The sequence below is a fragment of the Ranitomeya variabilis genome, chromosome 4, assembly GCF_051348905.1.
Source record: "Ranitomeya variabilis isolate aRanVar5 chromosome 4, aRanVar5.hap1, whole genome shotgun sequence".
NCBI classification, from domain to species: domain Eukaryota; kingdom Metazoa; phylum Chordata; class Amphibia; order Anura; family Dendrobatidae; genus Ranitomeya; species Ranitomeya variabilis.
Window position 1 is genome coordinate 624151008 of NC_135235.1, and position 22421 is coordinate 624173428.

The 22421-nt window shown below is 40.5% G+C and overlaps 1 protein-coding gene across 2 annotated transcripts in view; it reads right to left on the reverse strand.

The window, feature by feature from the left end:
• PIK3R5 (phosphoinositide-3-kinase regulatory subunit 5) overlaps window positions 1-22421 on the reverse strand; it is a 102533-nt gene that overhangs the window by 68532 nt on the left and 11580 nt on the right. The window contains exon 1 of one of the 2 annotated variants that reach the window (XM_077253536.1): window positions 16861-16880. The exons of the other annotated variant lie outside the window; for it this stretch is intronic. The gene's annotated coding sequence lies outside the window, so the exon portion shown is untranslated. Of the gene's footprint in view, window positions 1-16860; window positions 16881-22421 lie in introns of those variants that run through there. 2 annotated transcript variants of the gene reach the window in all.

Consider the following 22421-nt stretch of genomic DNA (forward strand, 5'->3'; position numbering starts at 1 on the left):
ATGACGATACCCCATATGTGGGGGAAATCTACTGTTTGGGCGCACAGCAGGACTCAGAAGGGAAGGAGCGTCATTTCACTTTTTGAATGTAAAATTTGCTGGCATAATTAGCAGACGCCATGTCACGTTTGGAGAGCCCCTGATGTGCCTACACAGTGGAAACCCCGCACAAGTGACACCATTTTGGAAACTAGAACCCTTAGAGAACTTATCTAGATGTGTATTGAGCAGCTTGAGTCCATAGGTGCTTCACAGACATTTATAATGTAGAGCCGTAAAAATAAAATAATCACATTTTTCCCAGATACATTTTTTTTTCAGCTCCAAATTTTGCATTTTTATAAGGGCAACAAGAGAAACTGCTCCATACAATTTGTTGTGCCATTTCTCAAGAGTGCGTACATACCCAATATGTGGAGGAAAACAACTGTTTGGGTGAATGGCAGGGCTTGGAAGGGAAGGAGCGCCATTTGACTTTTAATGTAAAATTTGCTGGAATAATTAGTGGATGCCATGTCACGTTTGGAGAGCCCCTGATTTGCCTAAACAGAGTAAACCCCAAACAAGTGACACCATTTAGGAGACTAGGCCCCTTAGGATCTTTTCTAGATGTGTATTGAGAACATTGAACCCACGGGTGCGTCGCAGAAGTTTATAACGTAGAGCCTTGAAAATAAAAAAATCTAATTTTTCCCAGATAATTCTTTTTCAGCTCCAAATTTTGCATTTTCATAAGGATAACAGGAGAAAATGGACCCAAAAATTTGCTGCGCAATTTCTTCTGAGTTCACCGATACCCCATATGTCATCAAAAACTACAGTGCAATGCTCAGAAGGGAAGGCGTGCCATATTACAGTGCAGATTTTGCTGCACTGGTTTGAGGGTGCCATGTTACATTGTCAGAGCCCCTGAGGTGCCAACAAAGCAGAACCCCCATAAGTGACCCCATTTTACAAACTAAACCTCTCAATTAATTCATCTAGGGGTACAGTGATTATATTGACACCACAGGTGTGTCACAGACTTATGAAGATAAAATAATTTACATTTTTACCACCAAGATTGTGTATTAGCCCCAAGTTTTATATTTTCATACTGGGAAATGGGTAAAAATTACACAACAATTTGTCCCACAATTTCTGCTGAATGTAGCAATACCCCAAATGTGGCTGTACAGTGCTACTTATCCTTACGGAGAGACTTGGGAGGGACGGAGCACTATTTTCCTCCTGGAACGCAGATTTTCCAGACCCCCTAATTGCTAGAAAAGCAGAATCCCCCTCAAGTGACCCCATTTCGGAAATTATAACCCTTGGGGAATTTATCTACTGGTGATGATTTTGACTCCATGGGTGTTTTCCAGAAACAAGCAGCAGTGGATGTTGCGGAGTGAAAATTGAAAACTGCCGTTGTATTGACCAGTACATTATGCCCAGCGTGTGCTTCTGGAGACACGCACCTGTAAATTAGGCGGGTTCTCATCACTACAGAAATGCCAAACATTTATTACAGTTATTACATTTTAAAAATTTAATCCGGAAAGGTAGGCAGTGTTTACAAAAAATATACAACGATGTTACAAAATGGAAACAAAACAATACAGTATATACAATTACATAAAATAAAAGGTATAAGAAAAGAAAATTAAAAAACCTGATGTCACAAAAATGGCTCATAGCTTAGCGGAGGGAGGTATTTCTTAGAAAAATGGACAGAACCCACAGCAAACTGTACCTTCCAGGTCTGACAAAGGACCAAACCCAATTTAGCTTTTTATTAGATCAAAGTTATACCCACGTACCTCCTCTTGGTGAGGTCATGTGGGGGCTGGTTGTGGGATATGTTAGGTCCTTTAGAATTTTATGAGATCCTCAACTTACAGGATATCATCTCCTCTGGAGGTCCAAGGCGGTAGGTATTGTCGTCATGTTTCTTATCGTGATTTTACCTGTCTATAAAGATGAAACATGGCATGGATAGCACCATCCATTGGACTAATATTAAGTTGGAGGTTTTCTACCGGCCTTACGGTGATGTAAGGGAATGTATTATGTTTGTTCCATCGCTACGACGCCAAAAGTATATTCCCCATAAATATTGGATCAATGCAAACCCTATATTCACCACTGACGACTGGCTCCAGAACGTCTCAGAACAGTGCTTTGATCAGAGGAAGCGCTGTCCCTAGGAAGTGTACTTCCCTGCCTCTGTGTATATGAATCCTAGCATTTTCATATAGTTCCCATCAGATTCTCTGTATATTAGTCCTATCATTTTCGTATGGTTCCCATCAGATTCCCTGTTGTAATTACCTGATCACCTTACCTGCAGGATGCCGCTACTTCAATAGAGGTTGAAATGTCATCTCTCCCTTCTCCAGTTATAATTAGTTTCTCTCTTCCCCAGCTATAATTAATTCCACATTTTCAATGTGGCATCCTACTTCAGCTGAAGTTGAAGTGTTCTTTCTCATTTTCTGTGTTATGATTAATCCTATATGTTCAATAAAAGGGTGATATGCCCCCTCTCCGGAGATGTCTTATGGATTTTAATTTTTTGTCTATGACAATATATACCCAGTGAACATGAAAATCTGAAAAGTCTACACACTCCTGTTAAAGGGAACCTGTCACCCCCAAAATCGAAGGTGAGCTAAGCCAACCGGCATCAGGGGCTTATCTACAGCATTCTGTAATGCTGAAGATAAGCCCCCGATGTATCCTGAAAGATGAGAAAAAGAGGTTAGATTATACTCACCCAGGGGCGGTCCGCTGCGGTCCTGTCTGACAAGCGTCGCTGTCCGAGTCCGGCGCCTCCTATCTTCATAGGATGACATCCTCTTCTTGTCTTCACGCTGCGGCTCTGGCGCAGGCGTACTTTGTCTACCCTATTGAGAGCAAAGTACTGCAGTGCGCAGGCGGGACCGCCCGCCCAGTTGAGTATAATATAACCTCTTTTTCTCATCTTTCAGGAAACATTGGGGGCTTATCTACAGCATTACAGAATGCTGTAGATAAGCCCCTGGTGCCGGTGGGCTTAGCTCACCTTCGATTTTGGGGGTGACAGGTTCCCTTTAAAATGCAAGGTTTTTGTCATATGAAAAAAATCATATCAAGAAGAATAATTTCAAAACTTTTTCCTTTCCACCTTTAACCCCTTTACCCCCGAGGGTGGTTTGCATGTTAATAACCGGACCAATTTTTACAATTCTAACTATCCCTTTATGAGGTAATAACTCTGGAACGCTTCAATGGAACCCAGTGATTCTGACAAGGGAAGGAGCGCCGTTTTACTTTTTCAATGCAGAATTGGCTGGAATTGAGATCGGACGCCATGTTGCATTTGGAGAGCCTCTGATGTGCCTAAACAGTGGAAAAACCCCACAAGTGGCACCATTTTAGAAACTAGACCCCCCAAGAAACTTATCTAGATGTGTGGTGAGCACTTTGAACCCCCAAGTGCTTCACAGAAGTTTATAACGTAGAGCCGTAAAAATAAAAAATCATATTTTATCCACAAAAAAATATCTTTTTGCCCCCAATTTTTTGTTTTCCCAAGGGTAACAGGAGGAATTGGTCCCCAAAAGGTGTTGTGGTAATTTGTCATGAGTACGCTGATACCCCATATATTGGGGTAAACCACTGTTTGGGCGCATGGCAGAGCTCGGAAGGGAAGGAGCGCCATTTTACTTTTTCAATGCAAAATTGGCTGGAGTTAAGATCGGACACCATGTTGTGTTTGGAGAGCCCCTGATGTGCCTAAACAGTGGAAACCCTACACAAGTGTCCCCATTTTGAAAACTAGACCCCCCAAGGAACTTATCTAGATGTGTGAACCGTAAAAATAAAAAATCATATTTTTTCCACAAAAATGATCTTTTTGCCCCCAATTTTTATTTTCCAAAGGGTAACAGAAGAAATTGGACCCCAAAAGTTGTTGTGCAATTTGTCTTGAGTATGCCGATACCCCATATGCAGGGGAATACTACTTTTGAGGCACAGTGCAGAGCTCAGAAGGGAAGAGGCGCCATATTGGAGTTCAGATTTTGCTGGAATGGTTTGAGGGTGCCATGTCAGATTGGCAGAGCCCCTGAGGTGCTTTTAGAACAGAAAACCCCTATATGTCAACTCATTTTACAAACTACACTCCCCAATTAATTCATCTATGGCTGCAGTGATCATATTAACACCACATGTGCCTCACAGAATTTTATACCACTGAGCGGTGACGAAAGAAACATTTACATTTTTTGCCTGCCACTAAAATGTTGTTTTAGCCCCAAGTTTTAAATTTTTCTAAGGGTTAATAGGAATTTTTTTTTACAACAAACTGAGGTCCATTTTTTCCTGAGTGTGCCAATACCCTACATGAAATCGGGAAATATTTTTCAGGCACAGTGCAAAGCTCAGAAGAGAAGGAGCGCCATACTATAGTGCAAATTTTACTGTTATGGTTTCCAGGTGCCATGACCCACTGGGAGAGCCCATGATGTGCCAGAACAGCAGATCCCCCCAAAAGTGACCCTATTTTACGAACTACACCTCTCAATTAATTTATCTAGGGGTGCAGTGATCATATTGACACCATGGGTGTTTCACATAATTTTATACCATTGGGCAGTGAAGGCAAAATAATTAAAAATAATTAAATTTTTACCACCAAAATTTTGTTTTAGCCAAAGATTTTACATTTTCACACAAGAAGTGGGTAAAGATGGCACCAAAATTTGTCCCACAATTTCTACTGAACGTGGCAATACCCCATATTTGTCTGTACAGTACTACTTAGCCATATGGAGAGACTCGAGAGGAACAGAGCGCTATTTGCCTGTTCAAGTGAATGGGTCTGTGCACATGTCAGTGTGTTTCCACGGATCATGTGTCTGTGGGCAAAACATGCTGACATGTCCATTTTTTAATGTCAGCTCGGGCCACAAAACGTCCCGCACACTTGCACACGCATAACACACATGGATGTCATCCATATGACAAGCATCGGTGCCTGGGAAGAAGCTTTACAGTAAGCGCTGTTCCCCAGCGTCGGGTGCTGAACGCAGCTCTCATCATTCTCCCCTGCTCTGCCAGTGATGAGGAGAATGATGAGAGTTACATTTAAGTGATAAGAGAGACAGCAGGCAGTGGCTGATGGGACTGCTGCTAATAACAGTGACAGCAGGAGCGGTTGATGGGGGTATTCAGCAGCCGCCGCCTGCGCTTTAAATAAATAAACAAATGAAAAAAACCAGCGTGGGTTCCCCTGTATTTTCTATAACCAGCCAGGCAAAACTCACAGCTTGGGCCTGCAACCCTCAGCTGTCAGCTTCAGCAAGTTTGGTTATCAGGAATAGAGGGGTTCCCACGCTGTTTTTTTTAAATTATGTAAATAAATAATTAAAAACACCGGCATAGGGGTCCCCCCATTTTGGACAACCAGCCTTCCTAAAGCTCACAGCTGGGGACTGGTATTCTCAGGCTGGTAAGGGGCCATGGATATTGACCACCCTGAGCCTAAAAATAGCAGCCCGCAGCTGCCCAGAAAAGGCACATCTATTAGATGCGCCAATTCTGACACTTTGCCCGGCTTTTCCTACTTGCCCTGTAGCGGTGGCAAGTGGGGTTCATATTTGTGGGGTTGATGTCACCTTTGTATTGTCAAGTGACATCAAGCCCACGGCTTAGTAATGGAGAGGCGTCTATAAGACACCGATCCATTACTAATCCTACAGTTATATGGCAAGTAAAGACACAGCCAGAATAAAGTCTTTTATTAGAAATAAAACAAAACACACTTTTCCATTTTTATTTAAAAATAACAAACACAGTTATACTCACCTAACGCCTATTCCACCGAAGCCCTTGTTCTCCTATAATAAACCAAAAATAAAAACAACAATATCCCTCACCTGTCAGTCGTTCTGTCCCACCCCGTAATCCATGTCTGGGGGATAACTAGTTTTCAACCCGGACGGTACCAAGATGCGACCGTCCAGGCTGAGAACCACTTGTGAATGAGCTGCTGCTGCGTCAATGACCGGCCCGGCGGTGACGTCATAGAGGTTAACTCCAGTCACTGAGGCTCCGTTCCCAGCCGGACTGAGCTGCGGTGAGATCCAGTGAGATCTCCGCTAGCACCGTGAACTACACTGTGTGCAGAATTATTAGGCAAGTTGTATTTTAGAGGATTATTTTTATTATTGATAAACAACTATGTTCTCAATCAACCCAAAAGACTCATAAATATCAAAGCTTAATATTTTTGGAAGTTGGAGTGGGTTTTTTTTTTGGCTATCTTAGGAGGATATCTGTTTGTGCAGGTGACTATTACTGTGCAGAATTATTAGGCAACTTAATAAAAAACAAATATATTCCCATCTCACTTGTTTGTTTTCACCAGGTAAACTGCACAAAATTTAGAAATAAACATTTCTGACATGCAAAAACAAACCCCCCAAAAATTAGTGACCAATATAGCCACCTTTCTTTATGATGACACTCAACAGCCTTCCATCCATAGATTCTGTCAGTTGCTTGATCTGTTTACGATCAACATTGCGTGCAGCAGCCACCACAGCCTCCAGGCACTGTTCCGAGAGGTGTACTGTTTTCCCTCCCTGTAGATCTTACATTCTATGAGGGACCACAAGTTCTTTATGGGGTTCAGATCAGGTGAACAAGGGGGCCATGTCATTATTTTTTCTTCTTTGAGACCTTTGCTGGCCAGCCACGCTGTGGAGTAGTTGGAGCCATGTGATGGAGCATTGTCCTGCATGAAAATCATGTTTTTCTTGAACGATACCGACTTCTTCCTGTACCACTGCTTGAAGAAGTTGTCTTCCAAAAACTAGCAGTAGGTCTGGGAGTTGAGCTTCACTCCATCCTCAACCCAAAAAGGTCCCACAAGTTCATCTTTGATGATACCAGCCCATACCAATACCCCACCTCCACCTTGCTGGCATCTGAGTCGGAGTGGAGCTCTCTGCCCTTTACTGATCCAGCCTCTGGCCCATCCATCTGGCCCATCAAGAGTCATTCTCATTTCATCAGTCCATAAAACCTTTGAAAAGTCAGTCTTAAGATATTTCTTGGCTCAGTCTTGACGTTTTATCTTATGTTTCTTGTTCAAAGGTGGTCGTTTTTCAGCCTTCCTTACCTTGGCCATGTCCCTGAGTATCGCACACCTTGTGCTTTTTGTTACTCCAGTAACGTTGCAGCTCTGAAATACGGCAAAACTGGTGGCAAATGGCATCTTGGCAGCTTCACGCTTGATTTTCCTCAATTCATGGGCAGTTATTTTGCGCCTTTTTTGCCCAACACGCTTCTTGTGACCCTGTTGGCCATTTGCCATGAAACGCTTGATTGTTCGGTGATCACACTTCAAAGGTTTGGCAATTTCAAGACTGCTGCATCTGTCTGCAAGACATCTCACAATTTTGGACTTTTCAGCGCCCGTCAAATCTCTCTTCTGACCCATTTTGCCAAAGGAAACTAAGTTGCCTAATAATTAATCACACCTTATATAGGGTTTTGATGTCATTAGACAACACTCCTCCTCATTACAGAGATGCACATCACCTGATTTACTTAATTGGTAGTTGGCTCTCAAGCCTGAACAGCTTGGAGTAGGACAACATGTATAAAAAGTATCATGTGATCAAAATACAACTTGCCTAATAATTCTGCACACAGTGTAGTAGTTTTATAGGTCGGGTCATTGCGGAAGCGGCGATACCAAATATGTGTACTTATATTGTTTAGATTTTTTTTCATTTAAATATTTATTTAGAGATATACAGCTCTGGCAAAAATTAACAGACCACCACATCAAGACCCTGTCATGGGCAGCCCAATCTCCAGACCTGAACCCCATTGAAAACCTCTGGAATGTAATCAAGAGGATGATGGATAGTTACAAGCCTTCAAACAAAGAACTGCTTACATTTTTGCGCCAAAAGCAGTGTGAAAGAATGCCAAGACGCATGAAAGCTGTGATGAAAAATCATGGTTATTCCACAAAATATTGATTTCTGAACTCTTCGTGAGTTAATACATTAGTATTGGTATTTGTAAATGATTATGAACTTGTTTTCTTTGCATTATTTGAGGTCTGAAAGCACTGGGTGTTTTTTTCTTCATTTTGACCAAATTTTCTTTTTCAGAAAAAAAATAAATAAATTATTGCTTGGAAATTCGGAGACATGTTGTCGGAAGTTTCTAGAATAAAAGAACAATTTACATTTTACTTAAAAATATACTTACAAAGAGAAAAATCAGACAAACTGAACATTTTGCAGTGGTCTCTTAATTTTTGCCAGAGCTGTATATTGATTTTTTGATTATTATTTTGGATTTATATATATATATATATATATATATATATATATATATATATATATATATATAAAAATTATTTAAAAAATGTACACCATACCCACAGTGAAGCATGGTAGAGGCAGCATTATGCTTTGGGGTTGTTTTTCAGCAGCTGGTACTGGGGCTAACCAAAGTGGAGAAAATTATGAACAGTTCCAAATATCAATCAATTTTGCTAAAAAGCTTAATATGAAGAGGAATTTCACCTTTCAGCACAACAGCGTCCCTTAACTACCTGCAAAGCAGCAACAGAATGATTTGCCAAAAGATCATAGTTTTGGTATGGTGATCTGAAAAGGCGCTATACACAGGAGATGCCACCGCAATCTGACAGATGAGCAGCTACTGAAAGGAAGAGAGGGCAAAGATTGACAGTTCTAGATGTGCCATGCTGATAGACTCCTACCCAAAAAGACTGAATGCTGTCATAAATTCAACAAAATGCTACTTTTTTGGGTGTGCATATTTAGGCAACCACATTATTTTGGTTCATTATTTTTCTTTTTCCACCACAAAAGATTTCAGTTTATTTTTTATCTGAACTGTACGGATTATGGACGAAAATTAAAAAATCCCTCCCATATACACAGATTTCTTAAATAAAACAAAAATTCATAGGAGGGCTTCCTCTCAAAAATGCTGTAAAAAGCGTTAAAAAAATTAAGCCCATACACAACTCCATAGACAGAAAAGTACAAAAAAGTTAGATATCTCAACAAGCTGCAACACAAAACAAACTTTTATTTTATTTTTTCCAAAGTTATGAATTTTTCTTTTTAGCCACTAAAATATATATTGTAAAAAAAAAACAAAATAAAAATTTGGTATCCCTGTAATCGCACTGACATGGAGAACCATTTTGCCAGGTTGTTTTGATTGTACAATTAATTCTTTAAAAAAGAAACAAAAAAAATTACCCCACTTGGATTCCCCCACCCCCCATTTCTCAGTACATTGTATAGTAATATGAATGATGTCATTCAAGATTACTACTCACTTCACTAAAAAATAACCATACTCACACAGCTATATTGATGGAGAAATAAAACAAAAAGTTATGGCTCTTAGAAAGGGGGGGCAGAAATTAAAGCACAAAAACAAAAAAAAAGTCTGGTCCTGAAGGAGTAAGGCATAGGTAGGATTTCCTCAGGGAGGGCATTCTTGGTCCTCAGGGGCTGGAACATGTAACCGCTCATATCAGATAGCCGTACAGTAAAAATATGGAATATGCGATCAATGTTGTCCATCAGCCACATAACCCTGCCCCGTGTGTGGTGTGAAGCTTTTGCGAAGCTTATTGCATCTCTCATTAACATGCTCTGTCCTATGACAAGGTGGAAGGGAAACTTTGTAAACATCAGCTTTGCAAAACCCAACTTCCCCCTGTTCTTTTCACTTCCTGGTATGCGGCAGAATTCTGCTTTTTAATGTTGCAACAACATTTTTTAACCCCTCCATGTCCGGAGAGGGCAACACATCCTGGAATGTCTCACCGACATATAGTACAGACCAAAAGTTTGGACACACCTTCTCATTTAAAGATTTTTCTGTATTTTCATGACTCTGAAAATTGTAAATTCACACTGAAGGCATCAAAACTATGAATTAACATGTGGAATTATATACTTAACAAAAAAGCGTGAAACAACTGAAATTATGTCTTATATTCTAGGTTCTTCAAAGTAGCCACCTTTTGCTTTGATGACTGCTTTGCACACTCTTGGCATTCTCTTGATGAGCTTCAAGAGGTAGTCACCGGGAATGGTTTTCAGTTCACAGGTGTGCCCTGTCAGGTTTAATAAGTGGGATTTCTTGCCTTATAAATGGTGTTGGGACCATCAGTTGTGTTGAGCAGAAGTCTGGTGGATACACAGCTGATAGACCTACTGAATAGACTGTTACAATTTGTATTGTGGCAAGAAAAAAAAAGCAGCTGAGTAAAGAAAAACGAGTGGCCTTCATTACTTTAAGAAATGAAGGTCAGTCAGTCCGAAAACTTGGGAAAACTTTGAAAGTGTCCCCAAGTGCAGTGGCAAAAACCATCAAGCGCTACAAAGAAACTGGCTCACATGAGGACCACCCCAGGAAAGGAAGACCAATAGTCACCTCTGCTTCTGAGGATAAGTTTATCCGAGTCACCAGCCTCAGAAATCGCAGGTTAACAGCAGCTCAGATTAGAGACCAGGTCAATGCCACACAGAGTTCTAGCAGCAGACACATCTCTACAACTACTGTTAAGAGAAGACTTTGAGCAGCAGGCCTTCATGGTAAAATAGCTGCTAGGAAACTACTGCTAAGGACAGGCAACAAGCAGAAGAGACTTGTTTGGGCTAAAGAACACAAGGAATGGACATTAGACCAGTGGAAATCTGTGCTTTGGTCTGATGAGGCCAAATTTGAGATCTTTGGTTCCAACCACCGTGTCTTTGTGCAATGCAGAAAAGGTGAATGGATGGACTCTACATGCCTGGTTCCCACCATGAAGCATGGAGGAGGAGGTGTGATGGTGTGGGGGGGCTTTGCTGGTGACACTGTTGGGGATTTGTTCAAAATTGAAGGCATACTGAACCAGCATGGCTACCACAGCATCTTGCAGCGGCATGCTATTCCATCCAGTTTGCGTTTAGTTGGACCATCATTTATTTTTCAACAGGACAATGACCCCAAACACACCTCCAGGCTGTGTAAGGGCTATTTGACCAAGAAGGAGGGTGATGGGGTGCTACGCCAGATGACCTGGCCTCCACAGTCACCAGACCTGAACCCAATCAAGATGGTTTGGGGTGAGCTGGACCGCAGAGTGAAGGCAAAAGGGCCAACAAGTGCTAAGCATCTCTGGGAACTCCTTCAAGATTGTTGGAAGACCATTCCTGGTGACTACCTCTTGAAGCTCATCAAGAGAATGCCAAGAGTGTGCAAAGCAGTCATCAAAGCAAAAGGTGGCTACTTTGAAGAACCTAGAATATAAGACATAATTTCAGTTGTTTCACACTTTTTTGTTAAGTATATAATTCCACGTGTTAATTCATAGTTTTGATGCCTTCAGTGTGAATGTACGATTTTCATAGTCATGAAAATACAGAAAAATCTTTAAATGAGAAGGTGTGTCCAAACTTTTGGTCTGTACTGTATATACTGTAGGTTGTGCAATCTATCCTTAAAGTTAGGACTGAGGTGGACCGACTTGTATCGGTTTTTAGCAGTGTCATCACCGCACATTTTCAAAAATTTGTGAAAATATTAAAATATCAAACTTGGTTTTCTTCCATTTCACACACAGTACTTTACAAAATGCAAAAAAAAAAAGGTTGATGAGTGCTCCTACCAATGAAATCGGATATTTGGAAAAGCTTATTTTTAATCCAAAATGTTATGTTTTGGCTTAAATTAAGCCTTTTTTTCATGCGTGCTTAAAATAAGCTTAAAGTAAGCCGAAATGTTGCCATTGATTTATTATTTCCTTTTTTTGTCAGCATCATATGACTGTAAATTGCCCAATCTACATGGTGCGCCTGCCAAAATGCACATGATCAAAGTGAACTATCCAAACTCTGCACAAGAAAGGGATACTCTTTGATGTGAGCTCTGCCTGCAGAACTATGATTGTAGCTCTAGCAAGTGCAGCATGTACAGGATATAACTCAGGATCAGTACAGGATAAGTAATGTAATGTATGTACACAGTGACTGCACCAGCAGAATAGTGAGTGCAGCTCTGGAGTATAATACAGGATGTAACTCAGGATCAGTACAGGATAAGTAATGTAATGTATGTACACAGTGACTGCACCAGCAGAATAGTGAGTGCAGCTCTGGGGTATAATACAGGATGTAACTCAGGATCAGTAATGTATGTACACAGTGACTACACCAGCAGAATAGTGAGTGCAGCTCTGGAGTATAATACTGGATGTAACTCAGGATCAGTACAGGATCAGTAATGTAATGTCCCACAGTGACTGCACCAGCAGAATAGTGAGTGCAGCTCTGGAGTATAGTACAGGATGTAACTCAGGATCAGTACAGGATAAGTAATGTAATGTATGTACACAGTGACTGCACCAGCAGAATAGTGAGTGCAGCTCTGGGGTATAATACAGGATGTAACTCAGGATCAGTACAGGATAAGTAATGTAATGTATGTACACAGTGACTGCACCAGCAGAATAGTGAGTGCAGCTCTGGGGTATAATACAGGATGTAACTCAGGATCAGTACAGGATAAGTAATGTAATGTATGTACACAGTGACTGCACCAGCAGAATAGTGAGTGCAGCTCTGGGGTATAATACAGGATGTAACTCAGGATCAGTACAGGATAAGTAATGTAATGTATGTACACAGTGACTGCACCAGCAGAATAGTGAGTGCAGCTCTGGGGTATAATACAGGATGTAACTCAGGATCAGTATAGGATAAGTAATGTATGTACACAGTGACTGCACCAGCAGAATAGTGAGTGCGGCTCTGGAGTATAATACTGGATGTAACTCAATTTCAATTAATGCAATGTATTCACACAATGACTTCACCTTTTAGGTAGGTTAATTCTGTAAAACGGTGTAAAAACTAGAGATAAGCAGAACAATCAGACAGATATTTTGTTACAGCTCTGGTGTTATTGGTATGGAGTAGAGTTCAGCGAATGATTTTGCCATATTGTTACCATATTTGTGCCAAATGTGTGTGTGTTGTTCGGTTCCGAACATATTCCGTAATTTCTACTCTGATTGACTATAATGACGTTTGGCTGTGTTCGATGAATATTGCAAAAACAATATTCGCTGCCGATCTAATTCGGAACCAAATCTGTACAAATTTGCTCAGCTCTAGTATGGGGCACTGTGGGGAATAATGGATATTTACATAAAGGTAAGGTCAACAAAGTTGTGTGTTCTATTCCTGTTTCCTTGAGAATCCAGAAACATAATTTAGAACTTAGTATTTGCATCAGAGACATCAAATTAAATTGTGAAATCCTTGGGGCATTGTAGCCGCCAAAAAGCATTGTTTGCTTTGGAATTTGTTGCAGCATCCTCCCCCATGCTTTACACTGCAGCTCGTCTATGAGGCATGAAATTCTATTAAGGAAGACTATGTTGTTTGTGCAACTTTTCGATCAGTTGGATGAAGACAGTGCCGTAATATGCAGATGACCGGATGGCAACTTTGGCTTTATTTGTGGTGTAAACACTTCTTCATCTTTCCTCCATTATCATAGGACCAATACCGCAAAGCCGCCATACATGCGAGCACCTGTCTCTTTACATGCAGCTCAGTCCTATCAGCAGTCATTCGGCCACTTATTCAGCTGCTGACTTGTCATGTGAGGTCTGCGTATTCTGCAATATAGGGCTTTTATAGTTTTGCAAATCTCAGCAATGCTGTAAAATGACTAAATGAGATCCACATTCTGCCTTGTACTGCAGTACAGATAACGACCTTCTTTAACCTAGTTTCTACTTTGTTTTTTATTTCCTTTTTTTTGTTATACTTTTGACCTATTTTACAAGCAGAGAAATGTGACTCAAAGCCGACTCTTTCTGGTGTTAGGTATTATGGGGCTGAATGTTTTTTTAAAATACACTCGAAAAATTAGACTTTCTCATCGGCCTTACTAATCTCTACTCTGTCCTGAATCAGTAGCCAGGTTCATCTTTCTGTCCAATTGCTATACTAATGCCGCCACTCTGCCAGTCATTGCACTACTTTCCCACTACATAACCTTATCACTATCTCCTATAAAGCTCTGCACTGTGCTGCATCACTCTACATCTTCTCTCTCATCTCGGCCAATCACTCTCCCCACACTCTTCAATTTGCCAATGAGCTTAGACTAAAGCCCCCCCAAATACCTAAGATGGCTGTCAGATGAACAATGTTTTGTCCAGTTGTTCATTTGGCCGGCAGCTGTCTCCCCCAACTCTCCCGTACACAGGAGTGCTCACTCTGCTGAGCTCTCCCATGCACAGCAGTGCTCACTCTGCTGAGCTCTCCTGTACACAGCAGTGCTCACTCTGCTGAGCTCTCCCGTACACAGGAGTGCTCACTCTGCTGAGCTCTCCCATCCACAGCAGTGCTCACTCTGCTGAGCTCTCCCATACACAGGAGTGCTCACTTTGCTGAGCTCTCCCATACACAGCAGTGCTCACTCTGCTGAGCTCTCCCATACACAGGAGTGCTCACTTTGCTGAGCTCTCCCATACACAGCAGTGCTCACTCTGCTGAGCTCTCCCATACACAGGAGTGCTCACTTTGCTGAGCTCTCCCATACACAGCAGTGCTCACTCTGCTGAGCTCTCCCATACACAGGAGTGCTCACTCTGCTGAGCTCTCCCGTAAACAGGAGTGCTCACTCTGCTGAGCTCTCCCATACACAGGAGTGCTCACTCTGCTGAGCTCTACCATACACAGGAGTGCTCACTCTGCTGAGCTCTACCATACACAGGAGTGCTCACTCTGCTGAGCTCTCCCGTACACAGGAGTGCTCACTCTGCTGAGCTCTCCTGTGATCTCTGTGACATTTCTGGTGGGTGCTTATCTCAAGGAACACAAAAGAATCAGTAGTTCGAAATTGGTGATGCTGGATCCGTAAGTCCCCCAACAATTAAAATAAATAATGTGATAGTACTATTCAAAAACTTATGTTTTTTAGGGAATATTAAAACTGTTGATATTGGAAATTAACTGAATTGTCTGGAGTAGCGCATTCCAGAGAACGGGTGCCGCACAAGAGAAGCCATGGGGATTGGAATGGGTGGTTCAGAGTTTGGAAGAAGTTAAGGCCCCATACACACAAGACTGTCATTTAAGCCTGTCGATATTGGTGGGTTTTGCTGATGTTAATCTAATGTGCATTGAGGGCTTAACATCCTCCATAGTCTGAATAACCCATTCCAATCACAATGACTTCTCTCGTGCTGCACCAGTTCTCTGGAATCTGCTACCCCAGACAATTCAGTAAATTTCCAATATCAACAGTATTAATGTTCCCTAAGAACAACTGCTTATAGGCAGTCCTATAACATTCTTTAATTTAATTCTTCTCAGTCTTTTCCCTTCTACATTATTTTTCAGAGCCTGATTCCATATCCAAGGAGCCCAGAGTTCACGCAGCTTTATGCACTTCACCTCTGTACCTAGATCTGGTTGGTTATTAGTTCATGCATGGTTCTCTCCCATGTAGTATAAAAGATGGCAGGGCTGTAGTAATAAAAGAAAACCTTCCAGCTCTTCCATGGCCTCTGTTTCTTTACAGACTTGAAGTTCTTGTGAGCATGATCCTCACTACCCTTGCTTTAAATGATAAAGGGGTTGTGTCCTTTTAAAAAAAAAAAAAATTGGGAATTCATGCTGATAAAATAATAAAGAAAACTTTCTACTTAAAGGGGTTGTCCAGGCTTAGGCTTACTCTGTGACTGCAGACCTGTGAATCGTCACAGCGCGCAGTGTCCATGCTGTCAGGATTCTCCGGTGTCGGGAGAATTGCATACATGCTGTTTCATGACTACTAGAAATGAGTGGCCTCGCTCAATATAACTGAATTGAGTGAGGCTGGACACGTCTAGTCTGAATGTGATCATAAGTGTAACAAAATTGCATCCTTGTGGTCACATGATCGCTCAGAACTGGTGAATCCTGACAGCATGTATTGTGCACGCTGTGAGGATTCACGATCTGCCAGCATAGAGTGCCAAACATGGGCCACCCCTTTAACGTTGGGAATCTGCTACCCGCTCCAGTGCTACTGCTCAGTCTCCGCTGATGACAGGTTGTCGGGAAGTCGTTGTTTCCGTCAGTGATCCAGTGACTGTCAGAGCAGCAGTGCTGGAGCAGGAGGCAGATTGCAGGGATGAGTATAGCTTCTTCTTTTTTTTCTTAGCATAGTTCCACACTGTAAAATTTTTTAAAAAGTCAGAAAACTGTGAAAAATGTTGGCGCTTAATATTCACGTCACAATTGTAAATTTTCATTTTTGCAGAAATCTTTGACTTGGGCCTTTTAATGACCCCAAATTGCAAAAAAATGAGGGAGGGGGCATTTGAACAGTAGACTTCTGAAAAGTGTCCACCAATGTGCAGGTCTGGTCGTGCAACCTATATATTGAAGACTGCTGGAGTTACAGATTAGCAGACTATATGTAAGTAGTGTTAATATTAAGGTGTTAATGGATGTATTAGTCGGGGATGTGAATCTTTTCGAGATTTGTTTGAAACTATATGTACCTTGCCGGTGCCCACACCTTGTGTCCATGCCGTTCCGGCATCTGAGTTGGATGATCGGAAAATAAACTTTGGTACAAAATGTGTCCTAATGTAAAGGCTCCATATGACACACACTTAAAGGGGTTGTCCAGTGAAAAAAAGTAATGACTGATCAATGAAGGTCCGACTGCTGGAATCCGCACCGTTAACTTTTAACCCCATCAGAATGGAGTGCACATGCTCGATTGTTGCTATATTAAAGGGGTTATATGAGATTTGCGAACTACCTGCCTGTTTTGCATGGTGGCAGTACCTCCCAGCTTAGGCGGTGACTCTCCTGCTTCCTTTGGCCTCATGTCAACAGAGCAGCTCTTTCTCTTCCAGTTTGCTCTGTCGATGGAGTGTGACTACAGTCGTCATGCTGATTGACAGAAAAAAAAGAGCCATATTGCATCCATGCATAGGTCTTTGACATGTGCATGAGTTCTTACTTGACAGCCTTTGAAATCAATATTGTAGCGGCAATATAGTCTTGAATAAGAGACCCCCCTCACTTTCATCCATATACCCTACTAGAGCATACAGATCGGCGTTGTCTTAACCTAACAACCCTTGTCAGACGATTTTCATCATCTGGTTAAAAATAGCTAGGTACAATGGAGACAGGTGCTATCTGATGTTAAGCAATATTCACAAAAATTCAGCCGATTAGCTAGAAACTAGTAACCACATTACGCCGTCGTGCTCTCTGCTATTGGAAACGTGCATAAAAAGAAAAACCAAACAGGTGAACTATTGGCCTCATGTATCTTGTGATCTAAAATCCCTTGGAAAGAACATTTATAAATCTCTGAAATCTTTATTTTGCAGAACAGAAAAAATACACGTTGTATCTGATTCATTATTTGTGATTTATTTTAGTCACTTTTCTTTTTAATTTGGCTTTTGGTATCCGCTGATGTTTTTTTTGTGTGCTAAGTTCATCCTTTTAAAAAATCACAAAAATGCGCCAAAGTGAAATTTTACTCTGAGGAATGTGACATTTGTTAAAAATTGTATTTCATGAAATTGTCTAAAACATCTGGATGGGCAAAGTTGTCGAGGAAAAATTGAAAAAAAAAAAAAGACTTAAAATAGAAAGAAAACTTAAAAAGTGGCTAAAAAACTTGTAAAGAATAAGCAGCAAATAGTAAAGCAGCTAAAAAGGGAGAAAATTACTCCAGAAAAGTGGAGAAGCGGCAGTGCTGAATCGGAGCTGTTATGTATAACCTTGCTGTCACTTTCCATTTTTATTCATTAATTACACTGGTCAACAGCATTTTTGGTGCCAAAGATATTTCATCGAATTTAGGGTATTTTTGGGGTGCTGATTCTGAATATGTCATCAGTTTTGCCAGATTGGCTCAAGTTTTTGAGATTTTTTGTATCTTATTTATAGCACTTGTTGGTAAATGCGACGCATCATCTCATTAATTTCTTTGGATTAGTACTTGAACTGAGCAGTTCTCAATATAGTTTTGTGTTAATTAGTGTTCTAAAAGTTTGTTCATAGCTTGATTTTTGCACTAACTTTATGTTGTTGTCTGTTTTCCAGTGAAAAGCATGAACTCATCAAGAAGAAGTTGTCTTAACGATCCAGACTCATTCTGTTACATTTGCGGTGAATACACACTGCCAAAACATAGAAGAAACATAACAGACTTCGTAAAAAAAGTGTATTTTGCCTATTTTGGGGTTATGCTTGGGGACCAAGACAAGTTTTGGGCACCACACATAGTGTGCAAAGCATGTATCGAATTATTACGAAAATGGAGCAAAGGACAAAGAAAAAGCTTCAAATTTGGTGTTCCAATGGTGTGGAGAGAGCCAAAAAATCATCATGATGACTGTTATTTATGGTAAACACAGGTACAGGCACATCTTCACAATGAGGGACAGGCCTTCTTGCAGATTCCATGTTACTCCCATTTTCGTTTCTTATACTTATTGAATCCTTGCACTTGCACTGCACAGAAATAACAGTCATCATGATGATTTTTTGGCTCTCAAATCTCAAAAACTTGAGCCAATCTGGCAAAACTGATAGCATATTCAGAATCAGCACCCCAAAAATACCCCAAATTCATTAAAATATTTTGGACACCAGAAAAAAAATTGTTTTTTGTTGACCTGTGTTATGCTTAATAGCAACATAATAGTAAGGTTTGTTCTTATAGACCCCAATATACATACTATAGAGGCACCCCATTCCAGATTTCATATCGTACCCTGTTTAGGATGATGCATGTGTGTGATCCTGAGCTTTCATCATGTACCACTGTAAACATACGGGACACATGGAAATCTTCTGCATTCTCCAACAGCCCCGAAGCCCGAGGAGAAGGCAGAAGCGCTGTAGAACAGCTTCTGTCTTCTGGATACATAGGCCCTGATTCATCATTGCTGTTTTTCCACTTTTCAAGAGTAATTTTCTTCCTGTTTTTAGTGGCTTTAGTATTCGAGTATTATTCTATCATATGCTGTTTGTGTACATTGAGTATTGACAGAAAGCTGATAATCAGTGGTGAGGGCGTGGTTGGACTAGGAGGCAAAAGACACCTAGTCCTGTAGTGAATCTCCTGCTGATAAAACACTGATTTTATTAAAACAAAAACACAGCCCAGTAAGTGATACATTGCTGGAATCAGGGTCTCAGCCCCTAAATCATGCTGCTCTCAGGTTACATAGCAAGTCCTGCGGAGGGATTCCCTTTAAATGATTTGTATCAAGATATGAAGACATCCGCTATTCATAGGATAGTTCCTGATGTCCAGAGGTGTGACCGCTAGCATCCCAGTGATCCTGAGAACCGGGCTCAAAAATTTTAACAAACAACTCTACGTCAATATGTGTACAAAATTGGCAGAAAGTAGTCAAAGTACTCTTAAAGAGGTTGTTAGGTGGGGTAGGGATGTAGTATTTGGTATCTCTGTACATCTCTGGTCACTAATAAAGGTTTATTGACCTTTGCTCGTTGCCATAGCAAATTATGGCAAATGTTTAGGCAGTATGTAAGATCAGCTGACCACATAAGAAGAACAGTGAATGTCAAGAAACCAACTGCAGGACAGGAAATAAGATATTTAAGGAGATGTAGGATGATAAGTGAAAGAATAAGGTTTTGGAAAACCCCAAGTATGTATTTTTGAGTGTGGAGGGGAAGGACAGGGACTGTTTTTTCTTCTATTCCTGTGATCTCTTTGGTAACTAATGAGGGGGGTTAATGATGACTTTTTATGCAAATAACGTCATTAATGAGTCATAAAAAAATCCTGGTATAAAGGTCATTACAATTTTAATGTGACCTGATAACAGAGCAGCGTAACGCAAAACAAAAACAAAGAGCACATTCATCACTCACTGACCTGATGATTTTATAGATATGTTCTACTCAAATGACCAATTCTTTAATAATTAGAGCAATGTGGTTTAAAAAAAAAAAAAACACTATTGCCGGTAAGAGTGAAAAATTTGCATTAAAAATGTAATAATATGCATGAGACTGTTACTCATTCATAGGTGTACTTTTATTTAGAGGTGGATTTTTACAACTTTCCCTTATTGCAGCGTCTTAAAGTGGAGCTGTCATTTTAAAAAAAATTTGATGTGAAAAGTATGTAAAAAGTTTTGATTGATTGAGAGCTAGATGCTGAGACCACAAGATAAAGGGGTAGAAGCTCCTAGGAGTCCTCTCCTCTGGCAAAGAAGATTAATTTAATTTCTTTATAAATAAAATAAAAGCCAAAGCTCTTAGCTGAGCGCTGCTCTCCTCTGTTACACAAGATTTATTTTATTTATTAAATAGAAGAAATAAAAGCAGATTCTCTTAATGAATATAAAAAAGTTCTTTACTGCTCTTCTCTGTCACAGAAGATATATTTTATTTATTTATTAGATTAAATAAAAGCAGAAGCTCTTAGCTGAATGTTGCTGTCCTCTCTCATAGATTTACTTAATTTATTAATTGATTAAATAAAACAAGCTCTTAGTTGAGTGATGCTCTCCACTGTCACAGATTCATTTTATTAATTTATTAATCTATTAAATAAAAAGCAGAAGCTCTTAGCCAAATGCTGCTTTCTTCTGTCACAGGTTTATTTTATTAATTGATTAAAAGCAGAATCTCTGTCACAGAAAATGTATATTATTTATTAATCAAATAAAAACCGAAACTCCGAGCCAAGCACTGCTTTCCTCTGTCACATAAGATTAATTTTACGTATTAATCAATGAGATAAAAGCAGAAGCTCTTAGTTGAGTGTTGCTCTCCTCATACACAGATTTATTTTATTTATTTATTAATAAATAAAATCCAAAGTTCTTAGCCAAGCACTGGTCTTCTCTGTCAGAGAAAATGTATTTTATTTATTTATTAATAGATCAGATAAAAGCAGAAGCTCTTAGTCTAAAGTTACACTAAACGACTTACCAACGATCACGACCAGCGATACGACCTGGCCGTGATCGTTGGTAAGTCGTTGTGTGGTCGCTGGGGAGCTGTCACACAGACAGCTCTCTCCAGCGACCAACGATCAGGGGAACGACTACGGCATCATTGAAACTGTCTTCAACGATGCCGAAGTCCCCCTGCAGCACCCGGGTAACCAGGGTAAACATTGGGTTATTAAGTGCAGGGCCGCGCTTAGTAACCCGATATTCACCCTGGTTACCATTGTAAAAGTAAAAAAAAAAAAAAACACTACATACTCACATTCTGATGTCTGTCACGTCCCCCGCCGGCGTCACACATAACGAGATCGTTAGCGGGATCGTTGCTACGTCACCAAAAGCGTGACGTTGCAACGATATCGTTAACGATGCTGCTCTCTTATGTCACAGAAGATAAGACCAAATAAAAACCTGTAGAGTCTGTCTTCCGTGTAACAAGAGATTAGCATTCAGCTGTTTACTTCTGTTCCTCTTAATTCAATGATTGCTGGGGGTCCCAGCACCCAGACCAAAATGTTGACATGTCAAAAGGTTTCTGAAATGACACTTACACTTTAAAGGAATTTCCAGGAAAAATAAACTATAAATGGATAACTCTAGAGCAAGACCAAAATGATGTTGAATTCTAAGTTTGGTAATCATTGAGACCCTGTGTCAGACACTGCATTTGGCAGAACACAGTTTTGCCCTGAATATTCCTTTAAGATACAACACAGAATCGCACTTATTTTTACACAACTAAACCAAAAGAAACTCTTTCTACATCCTTAGATCAACACAGTAATGTGTTGAACTATATTAAAGGTGTTGTTTCCCAGAGTTGTAGCAACAAAGACAGACACGTGATAAAGTATTGTCTCACCTCGTTAGGTTGTTATCACATAGTTGCATAGTTTCTAAACAATTAGGAGAAACAATTCTAGAAAAATGATGATCAGATTCAAAAAGCCTTTACAAAATGTGTCCATTGGTTCATTCAAACTATCATACTAAAGCCTCCCATTCTCCTGGGACGGCTGTCGGTCACCATCTTGGCCAGCAGCTCTCTTGGCCGTCTCTCCGACATGCTTGCGCTCTCTGCCTAATGCTCCTGTGTTCTTTATGAAAATGCCACTGCTAGACATCACTGACACCAGCTTATCTCAGGGAGAACAAAAGGATCAGTAGTCGGATTTTCGGACTGCTTATCTTAAGGCTGTCTGCCAAATCAGTCGATATTGGCAGGTTTGGGCGAGGTTAGTCCAATGTGTACGGGGAGCGTAAGGCTGATTTGGTATCCTTGACTAAGCTCTGATCGAAGACTGCTCATTTTATCATCTAAACTTTCAAAGAAAGGTTGACCCTGTGTTAGGGCTGGCGG